General features: G+C 38.4%; 1 long non-coding RNA gene across 1 annotated transcript; it reads left to right on the forward strand.

The window, feature by feature from the left end:
* The first annotated feature begins 1,296 nt into the window (after positions 1-1,296).
* Positions 1,297-8,712, forward strand: LOC123577491. Its single transcript, XR_006701875.1, has 3 exons — positions 1,297-1,387; positions 5,380-5,534; positions 8,387-8,712. It is a non-coding gene; the product is annotated as an uncharacterized LOC123577491 (long non-coding RNA).
* Positions 8,713-10,692: the final 1,980 nt, after the last annotated feature.

Consider the following 10,692-nt stretch of genomic DNA (forward strand, 5'->3'; position numbering starts at 1 on the left):
ATAGCAGTGCTATCAACAATAGCCAAAGTATGGAAAGAGCCCAAATGTCCATTGACCGATGAATGGATAAAGAAGATTGCATATGTATGCAATGGAATATTACTCAGTGATCAAAAGGAATGAAATCTTGCCATTTGCAACAATGTGGATGGAACTAGAGAGTATTATGCTAAGTGAAATAAGTCAGAGAAAGACAAATGTATGATTTCACTCATGTTGAATTTAAGAAGCACAAGAGATGTACATAGGGGAAGAGAAGGAAAAAGATAAAAACAGAGATAAAAACCATAAGAAACTTAAATACAGAGAACAAACTGAGGGTTGCTGGAGGGAGGTGGGTGGAGGTATGGGCTAAATGGGCATTAAGGAGGGCATTTGTTGGGATGAGCACTGAGTATTATATGTAAGTGATGAATTGCTGAGTTCTACTCCTGAAACCAATACTACACTACATGTTTACTAATTTGAATTTAAGTAAAAAAAAAAATAGATATAACTCACATTTAAAAAAATTCTCATCACAAGAAAAAAATTGTGTTATTACATATGGTGATAAATATTAACTAGACATATTGTGGCAATCATTTTGCAATATATACAAATATCAAATTATTATGTTGTACACCTGAAAATATATAATGTTTATGTCAATCATACCACAATTAAGATAGAATAAAGTAAAATAAATTTGGGGGAAACCTTTTGGTTTGGTTGTGTATCCCAATCTTTTTGACTTTCAATATAATATTCTGAGCGCTTCTCCATGTCATTAAAAATTCTTCAAAGATCTTTTTAAAAAGAAAATAATGTTCAAGGCACCTGGGTGGCTCAATTGGTTGAGTGCCTGACTCTTGATTTCTGCTCAGGTCATGATCCCAGGGTTGTGGGATAGAGCCCCACATTGGGCTCCACACTGAGTGTGGGGTGTGCTTAAGATTCTCTCTTCCTCTGCCCCTCTCCTGTGCTCTCTCTCTCTCTCTCCCTCTTAAATAATAATTTTAAAAGCATATAATGTTCTACAGCAAGGATGTATTGTAGTTTATTTTTAACGTTTCATTCATTGTCTGACATTTGACTTTATAACTAGCATGAACAGCTTCTCTAGCTATAGGTACAATACTCAGCTTCAATTTTTTTCTTCTTTGTTAAAACTGAGGTATAATTTATAGCACACTTAATCGATTGTAAGTGTACAGACTGGTGAATTTTTACATGTCTATGCACTTGAAACACAATGCAAATCAAAAGATGTAGAATGTTTCTGTCACCTAAAATTTCCCTTGAAGTTCTTTGCCAGTCATCTTCCCCCACCTGGAGGTAATCACCATTCTGACTCTTACTGTCATCGATAAGTTTTGCCTGCTGTCGAGTTTCATAGACTCAAAGGGTATGTACTAATTTGTCTTCTTTTATTCACGTAATTTTTTTATATACACCCATGTTGTTGCATGTATCCATAGTTGCTTTTTTCCCATTGCTGATGTATTTCATCATGTGAATATACCACACTGGATTTATTCATTCCCCTGTTGATGGACAGGAGTTGGTGGTCTCTAGGTTTGGGCTTTGATGAGTAAAAGCACTACATTCTTGTATATGACAGTTCGTGGGTATATTCATTCAGTTCTTCTGGGTATATACCTAAGAATGGAATTTCTGGGTCACAGAGCAGGTGTATATTTAGTAATTACTACTATACTGTTTTATAAAATGTTAACAATAATTTATATTCCCATAAGCAGTGTGTACAAGTTACAGTTGCTCCATATCCTCAACAACACTGGGTATTTCCAGTTTGTACAATTTTAGTCATTCTAATGGGTGCATTCTACTATTTTACTGTAGTTTTAGTTTTCATTTTTAAGATGAATAATACTGCGCCGTACTTTTTCATATGCTTATTAGTCATTTGGATCCTCTTTTGTGAATTGCTTGTTGAAGTCTTTTACTAAGTTTTAATTGTCAATTGTTGGCCTTTGTAATATTTATTTGCAGGAAGTTTTAATATATTTTGGATTCAAATCCCTGCCTCTGATGAAGTTTTTCATAAACAGAAATTCTTAATTTTAATCAGTTCCAACTTACTAACTTTTTTATAATTAGTGCTTCTTGGTCCTATTATAAAAACTTTTATCTGTACCAAGATTATTAGCAAGAACACACATCACACATATTTTTTTCTTCTTGAAAATTTCAGGTTTAGGTCTATATCCACTTTGTATTAATTTTTACATATGGTGTGACTAATAATTAAGGTCCTTTTTTTTTTTACAGATGTGGTTTCAGTATCAGTTATTGAAAGGCTGACTGTTCTCAACTGAATTAAAGAAGAATGTTTTCCATAAATCAAATGACTGTATATGGAATAGGGCTATTTATGGCCTCTCTGTTCTGTTCTACCAATTCATTTGTCTATACTTGAGCCACTATCATATCATCATAATTACTCTAACCTCATAGTGATATTCCAGGCAGTGAGAGGAGTAAGAGATCTGAGTTTAGTCATGTGACCAATGATTGGAGCTTCCATGCCTACATAATAAAACTTTGATAAAAACCGTAGACACTGAGGCTTGGGTGAGCTTCCCTGGTTGGCAATCATACGTCACTATGATAGGTAGGTGATGTGTCCTAAGGACAAAGAAACTTCATGTGTCAGACCCTCCCAGACCTCACCTTACCCAATGCACCTCTTCATTTGGCTGGTCCTGAATTGTATCCTTTATAATCAAAGTAAAAAAAGTAAAGCACTTAGCTGAGTGTTGTGTGTCATTCTAGAAAGATATCAAACCTAGGGGGGAGAGGGGAACCCTTGAATTTGTAGTCAATTGATTAGAAAGGTGTGTAGTTCCTTGCCGCTGGTGTCTAAAGTGAGGGAGGTTTTCTGGAGAACTGAGGTTTAATCTGTGAAGTCTGCACTAACTCTGGGTAGTCAACATCACGAGTGTATAGCAGGCACATGCACATTAAAGATTGCTTTATATTTTTAGAGAATTGGCTCCTTTGCAATTACACAATTTCCCTCTTATCCTTGTTCTGAGGTTGGCTTTGTCTGAAATATAGCTAATACAAGTTTATTTTGATTCGTGTTAGCATAGTCTATCTTTATTGCTTAATTTTTAACCTATCTGTACCTGTGGGTTACCTGTTGACAACATATAGTAGGGTGTTTTTTTCTTTGGGTGTTGTTAAACCCACTAACATTCAAACTGGTTATCGATACAGTCAGGTTAATATCTACTGTACTTGTAACTTTTCTATTCATTGCCCTTCTCTTTATTTATTTGTCTTCCACTCTTTTCTTGCCTTCTCTGATTTTAATTTAGCATTTTATATGATTCCATTTTCTCTCCTGTCCTAACATATAGATTATACTTCTTTTTACCTATTTTTTTTTTCATGGTTGCCCTACAGTTAGAAACATAGATTTTCACTGAAGACAAGTCCAATTTCAAATAACACCATACTGTTTCATGGGTAGAATAAGTACCTTAAAACATCATATTCCAAGTTATGTCCTCCTGTCCCTTTTAATATTGTGATCATTTATTTCAGCTATCCATAAGCTATAATTTCCAAATACAAGGTTGTTATCATTTTGAACAAGCTGTTATCTGTGAGATAAATTAAGAATATGAAAAAATATTTTATTTTACCTTCATTTATTCCTTTTCTAATGTTCTTCTTTTCTTTATGAAGGTCTGATTTTCTCACCTATATCATTTTCCTTCTCTCTGAAGAACTTTTAACATTTCTTGCAAGGCAGGTCTACTGGCAACAAATTTCCTCAAATTTTGTCTGAGAAAGTCTTTATTTTGTTCTCCACTTTTGAATAATAATTTCGCTGGTTGATAATTGCTAGGCTGGTGATTCTTTTTTTTTTAACAGTTAAAATATTTTACTCCACTCTCTTCTTACTTGCATGGTTTCTGAAAAGAAGTCTGTTGTAATTCTTATCCTTATTCTTCTGTTGGTAAGTTGCTTTTTCTTCTCAGGCCCTTTCAAGATTTTCTCTCGATCTTTGATTTTCTGCAGTTTAAATATAATATACTGGTGTAATATTTTTTGGTGTTTACCCTACTTAGTGTTCCCTGAGCTTTCTGGATCTGTGGTTTGGTGACTGTCATTAATTTGGAATGTTCTCAGCCATTCTTACCATTCAAATAGTTCTTCTGTCCTTTTCCCTCATTTTTATCTTTCTAATATTCCCATTACATGCATGTTATACCTTTTTCAAAAGTTCCATAGTTCTTACATTCTGTTCCATATTTTTTTTTCTCCTTGCATTTCAGTTTTTGAAGTTTGTATTGACATATCTTCAAGCTCACTGATTTTTTCCTTGGCTATGTCCAGTCTGCTGATAACCCCATCAAAGGCATTTTTCCTTTATTTTACAGAGTCTTTGATTCCCAGAATTTCCCTTTGCTTCTTAAAACTTCAGTATCTCTCTTTACGTTGCCCATCTGTTCTTGCATATTGTCCACTTTTCCACTGAAGACCTTAACATATCAATCATAGTTATTTTAATTCCCAAATCTCTGCCATGTCTGTGTCTGGTTCTGATGCTTACTTTATTACTTCCGACTGTGAGGGGTTTTTTTTTCTTTTGCCTTTTAGCTCACCTTGTAATTTTTTGCTGAAAACCAGACATGATGTATTGGGCAAAAAGAACTCCATTAGATAGGCCTTTAGTGTGAAGTTTTATGTTTATCTGGCTAGGAGTTAGGTGGTGTTTATTGTTTGCTGTAGCTGTGGTGTCAGAGACCAAAATATCTTTTAGTGTCCTTGTTTTTGTCTCCCTTGTTATTTTGGGTTTTCCTAGACATTTTAAATAGTGTCTGAGGCCTGCAGTTCTTTCAGCTGTAATCCTCTATTATTATACAGGAGCTGGATTGATGTGGTAATAAGGTGTAGGGGGAGGGGAACTTATCTATAGTCCTATAATTAGATTTCAGGTTTTTAGTAAACCTGAGTTGGGTATTTTCCCTTTCCCCAGGGTGGTTAGTCTTCAGTAAAACCACAGTAAATTAGACACTATAAGTTAGTTTCCTTTGGCGGCAGGTCTTGTTAAGGGGAAGAGTGAACTCTGGGTGTGTTTCAAAATGGTTATTTTCCCCTCCCCCTGCTGGAAGCATGAAGGGATTTTCTCCAGTCTTCACAGTGAGAACCTGGTGGAACTCATGGAGACAAAACTCACAAATGTAGGGGGCCCCCCTAAAACTGGACCCTCTCAGAGTTTCAACCTCTCATGCTTATCACACTGAACCTTCAGCAACTTGCCAATTATAGTTTAGAAAATTCCTACCAATACTGGCAGTAGTGAAGCGTTTCTGCTCCATGTAAGCTCTGGTTCTCTGAATTCACCTTCGGTCTCTCCAGTTTTCAGGGCAACAGTTTCCCCCATGACCCAATTCTCTGTTGGATCTAAGAAGAGTTGTTGATTTTCAGTTGGTTCAGCTTTTTTCTTGTCATGAAGACATGAGTGAAGACTTCAAGCCCTTTACTTGTTGGACCAGAAATCAGAAGTTCACCAGGTATGTTTTTGAAAGTTAAATTAACATATTGAGCCACCATATGTTCATATCAGCAGGAAGAGTATGTCTTTATCTTGGAAACTCTTGGGTGGATGGTCCAAGAATACCAGCACTTAGTCTAGTTAGTGGACCTTTCAGATATTCTACAGAGAGAAATTGCAGAATATGACCAGTCCACTAGCAAATTTCCCTTTTTATCCCATGCCATTGCAATGACTATGTTACCATTGAAAAGATGTGGCTCTCCCATCCCAATGCTGCCTACAGGTCCTATAATGTTACTTGCAGCTGAGACTATAGTACTTTTTTGAGGGTGACCTTAGTCTATTTCAATGTTATGCATGTGTACATGTACTCTACTTTTGGACTCCTGAGGTTATAACAGCCGCCCTTACACATTCAGCCAATGTCCCAAAGTGAACCCACTATACCAGGGTAGATAATTTAATAGGGGCATCTACAAACTTATACTATCTTGTTGTCATGGTGAATTCCCTCTCACTTGAACTTCCTTTCCTATTAAGTAGGACTCATTCAGATCTGATAAGCTGAAATAGAGTCTCAGTTTATCAGATCTTCAAAAGGGAAGAGTTCAGGTCTAGATCCATCTGATTCACCCACTTGCTATCCAGAGACTAGTTCTGTACTCCAAGAGGTATAGAAAGAGGTATAGTTAAGATGCCTGTGGATCTTCAGAGGAATATCCTGAGGGTGGAACTGTGTGGCTTGCATTTGCTTAGAGCTAGAAATGTCTGGGAATTTATATCTAGCTTCCTCCCCCAATTGCCCTTCACTAAGGTTCTGCCCTGCCCTTCACCTCAGGTTGGAGGTGAAGTGAAATTGACACTCCAAGTTTCCTCCGTGGGATGAGGGTGAAGCTAATTCATATCCTTGCTTGGTTTCCTTCCTTTCCTTGTCCTGCTTCCTCCCCATCCATACCCATTCCCTTTGGAAGCATTTCCCTAATCAACCACTTCTTCATGGCTCTCATCTTGGAGTCTGATCCTGGAGAACTCAACTTAAGACATCATCCAAAGGGCTCAAGATGGTGAATGCCTTTTGGTCTTAAATTTTCACAGCCAAAAGGGTTGATCTACTCCAAAATGATCTGTTTCCTCCAAGTGAAGTAACTGACACTATTTAAATAGCAGTTGCTCATACAAATAAAGGAACTTTTCTATTCCTGCCCAACCAAATTATTTGCTATTGCTTGTTTCCAATCTTTTTACTGAATATTTTTCTTGTGACTAGCCCTTAGAGGCCCACAAAGATCAGGGCCCACGGTAGCCAAATAATTCATTTGATTGACCACCATATTCAAAGAAGTTTGCTTGAGTATTTACTCTGAAATCAGTTTAGACTTTCTGACTCCTCCTTTTTCCAGCTTCTCTTTTTCTCTTTTAGTGACTTCATTCAGGCAAAAATGCCACCCACATCTCCCCCCACTTGCCCAGTCAAAACCTATTTATGAGAAATGATTAAACCAGTCTGTGGCTGAAATTCACAGGCTACTTTTATTCTCTTAGTATAGGATGGGGAGAGGAGATTCAGAGTATTTAAAATATACTCTTTCCTTGCACACTAAAAAGCTTTGGATATTATTCAAAATATTCCAGGGGCCAGACAATAAGTATGAGGAGAAATTTAGAGGATGAGGCCCTTGAACGTACCTCCTTGCATCTGTCCCTGGTGAATGAAAGTTGGTTGTAGGCAATTTCTTACTTAGAGTTTGTAAGTTAATCACAGCAGAAAGATGAGTAGTTCTTACTGGATGGACTTCCCTCTGCCTCCATCTCTGTACCTCACCTGGTGCTGGTAAGAGCTCAGGAACAGGTAACTTTGGCTCCAACCCAGCCATACTGGTGGCCAGGGATAGTCTATACTGTGTGGTGGGCAGCCCTTGGGTTCAGGAGAAGACAGACCTGGCTCTGATCCTAGCTTTGCACTTGCCAGCTCTGTGACCTTAAGAAAGTCATTCAACCTCCCTATGGCTCCATTCCCCTGGATATAAAATGAAGATAATAATACTGACCCTCACGAGCTGTTATAAAGCATCAATCTAACATGTACAGTGGTCAATACCAAATAAATACCAGAGAAATATTAATCCCTCCAAGCCTTCTATAATTAAAGCTTCAGTAAATTATGTTGGGTTTATCTGAGTCATTTTTCTGCTTCCCTGGTTCAGAAACTGCCCACCCCAATTAATCCCCAAAATTAATGTTCCAGAACATCAAAATTAGAAGGCACTTTCCCATCATTTTGTTCAACCCATCCATTTTGCAGGTGATGAAACTGAGGCCTGGAGGGTTCAGGGCCTTGTTTAAAAGCCTGCTGTTTCTTTTCTATTGCTCTTTGCCCTACACCTTATTAATTATCACCCTTTTGAAGTCTGTGTTTACAAATCTTGGCTAATGTTTAGTTGTTTGCACCTCCAGTATTATTTTGTGAGGTGTTGCCTCATGGGGTTATTTTAGGTCTTTTGCAATGGTTTCCCAAAAAAGTAATGCTATGGATGCCTCACAGCTCTCCAGAAGTGCCAGGCTGATTCATGAACCCTAGCCATGGCACCCGGATACTTCATTCCTGAGAGAGGGCTGTTCTCTCTGGATACATTTGTCCTCTGGAAGAAAGACACTTCTTCCTTGGCCTTGGTGGTAAACCTGGAGGGGAACAGTTCAGTCAGCTTCCTGGCCTTTAATGGGTGGCTTTGCCGAGACAGTTGTGCTCTGGAGGCAAGAGGGGGCAACCCTCCTTCTGTCCCCACACCAGTGTCATTGGGAGATCCAGGGATTCAGGGGACTAGCTGTAGGGCCAGAAGCCTCAAGCAGCCTCAACAACTTCCTTTGCAGCCTTCCTACCCTTTCCTGCAGAGTGGCTCCAGTAGTGCCTTCATGAGCATGAAAGTGATGAGAACAGCCCAGTGGGAACACAGTCAGAAAGGCATCTTCCAAAAGTATGGTCTTCATAGTGGGCAATGCAGTAAGTTCTACCAGAAAGAACAGGAGAGACGTGACTGAAACACCTTCAGACCCTTGTCAGGTCACAGCACCCCTCTACAATGCCACTTTCATTCTCCGGTTTCTGGGACAACCTTGGGAGATTTCAAATTCTGAATGTTGACAGGTAGGTAAGGAGATGCATCAGAATCTGGCTGGGTGAGTGTGTGCAGGGAGGACAGGGAACAAGTTTGTGAAAGTTCCCAAGGAGGTTGCCCCCTAGGGTTGCCAGATTTAACAAACAGAAGTGCAGGGCACCCAGTTAAATGGAACTTTCAGAAAAACAATGAATACTTCTTAGCATATGTGTGTCCTATGTGATATTGGGTTCATACTTCTACTAAAAAAAAAATGTGCTTGTCTGAAATGCAAATCTAACTGGGCACCATGTATTTGGCAACTCTCCCATTCTTTCCACCTTCAAACAGAAAAGTGACATTTTCAAACACCATTTTTAAAAAGCATACACTCACTGTTAAAAAATGCAGGAAATAGAAAAAATCAAATTAAAACCAGTCATAATTTTACCACCCAGATTTATTAACCCATGACAACATGCTAACATTTTGGTCTATTCCATATGTACATCTGTATGTGTGATTTATTGTCCGTCATATATTTATAAAATTTAGATTATACCAAAATCCAAATATTAGGTTTTTATTATGCTTTTTCCACATAACATTACATGTATGTGTATATATGTGTGTATGCATATAAATACTCTATTTCAAATATCACTAGATCTATCTATCTATCTATATATACTATATATTTTCCTGTCTTTAAATATTCTCCATTAGCAGGCCTTTTAATGGCTGAAAAGTGCTCATGTTAATTCCCATTACACAGAGAATTTAGAACAGAGCTTCTCAGACCCTTCTATTTTACAAACAGTAGTTAGCCATCAGATGCTTGATATGCAACAGTCTGAACCATGCCAGACCCATAGGAAGGATTCCAGAAATGCTTACTGATCAAGTGAATAAATAAATAAATGAACTCCTTCGATCCCAGGAGCACCCTACCCCAAACACAACACCCACATTGCCATTGCACAGGTTCCTGCTGAATGGAAAAGGAGGTGCTTGAACTTTAGAGCAAGTAGTCGACAACTCAGGACTCAGCATTCTGGTCTCTGGTGTCAAGCACTGGCAAAGTCCTCATTTTTCTTCAAATTTTACAGCAAGTGTCCTTTTAGTAGGTCCCATTGTAGGTACTGTGGATACAGAAATGAATGTGATAAGAGAATTACATTCCTGTGAAATTGTATTTGTGTGTAGGTGGTGATGGGGATACAGACAATAAAAGAGTAAATAAATAAACATAATAATTTCATAAAGTGATGAATGAGAACTAAAACTATTATAGCCACACAGCTTATGTTCGCGGTAATGTGATTAAACAATTTGGTAGTCAGCATTAACAGGACTGCAATATTCTGCAAAAGCTGACCCCCAAAAGATGAGGCTGCAAACACTGTTCCTGTGTGTGTTAAGAACTTGCTGAAAACCCATTTATCTGAACAGCAGACTCTTCACTAGCCCTCATCAGGGCAGTCGTCCCCTTCTCTGAACAACCCAACTAGGCTGAATATTCTTCAAGTCCTCTCCAAAGCCCACACTTCACTGTGTTGATCAGTCCTAGACTATTAGACTATTATATCACATGCTTTGCACAGTTCCAATCAGGACTCCACATTTAAAGACCCACCTTAAACTAGACCCTCAAAACCCTATCAATATTCCACCCTTGACCTCTTCCTTCTAAGAAGCTTCTATGATTCCATCAAAGTAACGGTATCTCTTACTGCACTAAGCAATAAATTTGGCTTTGTGCAATCAGCAGGCTATTTCAGTGGTCTGTGTAGGAACCGGCAGTCAACATGAGTGGTATGAAGGAGAGAAAGCAGGGCCATTCAATCCATAGTGATGGAGGTGGGGCTGGCAGTGGTGCTACTTTCATTGGAATAAAAAGCCTCTCAAATGGTAACATGTGAGCTGAGACTTGAAAGAAGAGAAGGATCTGGCCTTACTATATCCTGGAGGCAAACCTTCCGAGCACTGGGAATAGTAACAGGAGGAGGGTTGTCAGCAGAGCAAGGAGGTCAGAAGGTTGAGGGCATAGATGGATGCCAGACGAAGAAGTTCATTACAGGC

The sequence above is a fragment of the Leopardus geoffroyi genome, chromosome D2 (assembly GCF_018350155.1).
Source record: "Leopardus geoffroyi isolate Oge1 chromosome D2, O.geoffroyi_Oge1_pat1.0, whole genome shotgun sequence".
Lineage (NCBI taxonomy): Eukaryota > Metazoa > Chordata > Mammalia > Carnivora > Felidae > Leopardus > Leopardus geoffroyi.